Here is a 2,593-nt window from a genome sequence, read left to right as displayed (position 1 = left end):
AACTTGAGCGCCGTGTTTTAGAATGATGTATAATGTATTATGCGCGAGAAGCTGCTATAAAGACCTGAGACGAGAGCGCAGCATTCAAACACAAATTCAAAGACGTTCGTAGCGCATTTACTTTGAAATACAATGGAAAAGTACCACAGTGGAATTAAAAATGTGTTCTAAGTGAATGACCCTATAGCAAAAGATAGCAAATACAGATGGCAGAGTATTGATTAAAACAAAATCACATAGGCAACAAATTCGAAAATCTGACATCCAGGAAATAATATGTCTTAGGCAGCAGTTTTACCACAAATACAGACAAGGGATACCACCACAACCACCAGAAATACTTAATTGTGTCTGCTTTACAATGAAACAAGCTTATTGCGACCGATTTCCTGACATAACACATTCATTGCGACCCATTTAACAGATGCATCATTTTAAGTTAGAACAACTTGAACAGCAACAAACAATAACAATACAGCGAAATAATCAACTAACAATGACCATCTAGCCCTCTATTAAACATTAAAAAATAATTTCATCATACCTTTAGTTTACTCAGTAGTGCTGCATTCTTAGTTGAAGTGCTTGCGCGGGAAGTTTGTGTGTCAGATCAATTAAAATGCGACTTAGTGAAACGGACTGTCCTAAATTGTAATTGATAAGATGGCGCCGTTCCATGGCGACATGATGTTGCTCTCTTCTCTGTTATGTGTAGTTGTGTGTTGTTTTCGGCTGGACTGTGTTGGGGGCATGATGTCATACAGTAGAGTGGAGCTTTTGCATATAAGGGACAGTATGATTGAATGTGAGCCCAAATTACATTTCTACTCAGAGGACTTTGCCATCAGGCCCATGGATATTGTTAGCACAGATGCTAGCGCTCCCTGTTTCTGAGCTCCACGTGGGAGGAAAAGAGGCAGAAGAGCCGGCACTTTGGTTCGGTTTAGGAAACGGAAAACATCGAACACCATTGCCGAGTATTTTACTCTCCAACGTCCGCTCGCTTGCCAACAAACAGGATGAACTGACTCTTTTGCTCTTATGGTGTATGGAAAAGTCTAGAGCAGATCACAGGCTATAAGATAAAATCTCAAGTCATCTCTGATAATATTACATTGCCTGATGAACTTAATGCGTTCTACAGTCACTTTGAAAATACAATGGAGGGACAGGTTGGTCAGCCGACGCTGCCCTCCTGGTCCTGTATTATAAGCCCTCCTTTTAAAATAGAGGAATATGAAGTCAGGAATCTGCTGCGGAAGCAGAACAGCAGAAAGGCTGCAGGCCCTGACTCCATATCATCTGCAACATTGAAGTGGTGTGCGTTCATCCTTGCCCCAGTATTCACCGATATATTCAACTGGTCGTTAAGAGTATGCAGAGTCCCAGTATGTTTTAAAGCAGCTGTTATAATTCCAGTGCCAAAAAAGTCGAATATTAGTTGCTTAGATGATTACAGACCAGTGGCCCTAACTTCAGTTGCTATGAAAATCTTTGAGCGATTGGTGCTTAGGTATCTAATTTCTAAAATCTGTCTGGATTCTCACCAATTCGCCTATAAGACTAATAGGTCGGTTGATGATGCTGTGGCTCTGTGTATCCATTCAATTTTGCAACACCTTGAAGCCCCTAATACTTATGTCAGAGTCCTTTTTGTGGACTATAAATCGGCATTTAATAAAATTATTTCAGTTAAACTTTTTGATAAGTTAAAGCAATTGGGGATTCAACACTCCCTTGCTTTTTGGATTTTGGATTTTTTGCAGAACAGAACACAAGTAGTTAAAATTAATAATAAACTTTCAAGTCTCAAAAAAATTAGTGTGGGGGCCCCACAAGGATGTGTACTGTCACCATTATTGTACTCTGTATACACTAATGATTGTGTTTCACATTGTAAATCAGTGCAAATTTTTAAGTTTGCAGATGATACTACATTGATTGGTTTAATAACAAATAATAACGAATCGGACTATAGAAGGGAGGTTTCTACACTGTTTGAATGGAGTTGTACTCATAATTTGTTCTAAAGTTAAATGTTCTAAAAACAAAGGAAATGGTGTGATTTCAGAGGGAGGACAAATGCTGTTTTGCCATTGACTATTAATGGTCAGGACACTGAAAATGTTCAATGTTTTAAGTTTCTCGCGACTACTATCTCTGCAACGTTAGAGTGGGACGACAACCTAAGAGGCATTATTAAAAAATCTCATCAAAGGCTTTTTTTCTTAAGACAGCTTACATTTTTTTTATACATTTTTATAGAGCTGTCATTGAAAGCGTGCTGACTTTCTCACTTATAGTGTGGTTTGGTAGCTCCACAGCTCAGCAGAGAAGTCAGATTAGTAACATAACTGGGGTTGCTTGTAAAATTATTGGTTGTGATCTTCCCACTATTGATGAGATCTATGTTTCACTTTTGCAGAGAAAAGGTTTAACAATCCTGAAAGATCCCTTACATCCAGCCAGACACCTCTTTACGCCTCTTCCTTCAGGCAGACGCCTCAGAGCAATTAAAACTAAGTCTACACGTTTTTTGAACAGCACTTATTGTAGGATTGTTCATGCTCTTAATTCCTCTGGTGTCTATGCA

At 38.8% G+C, this 2,593-nt stretch overlaps 1 long non-coding RNA gene across 1 annotated transcript in view; it reads right to left on the bottom strand.

The window, feature by feature from the left end:
* The window catches only part of LOC107688949 (uncharacterized), a 71,704-nt gene that overhangs the window by 11,508 nt on the left and 57,603 nt on the right, over positions 1-2,593 (bottom strand). The gene's annotated exons all lie outside the window — the stretch shown is intronic.

This window comes from Sinocyclocheilus anshuiensis, unplaced genomic scaffold (assembly GCF_001515605.1).
Source record: "Sinocyclocheilus anshuiensis isolate Anshui unplaced genomic scaffold, SAMN03320099.WGS_v1.1 scaffold777, whole genome shotgun sequence".
Taxonomy (NCBI): domain Eukaryota; kingdom Metazoa; phylum Chordata; class Actinopteri; order Cypriniformes; family Cyprinidae; genus Sinocyclocheilus; species Sinocyclocheilus anshuiensis.
Note: the sequence above shows the minus strand (reverse complement) of the source record. Positions and strands in the feature narration are given on the sequence as shown.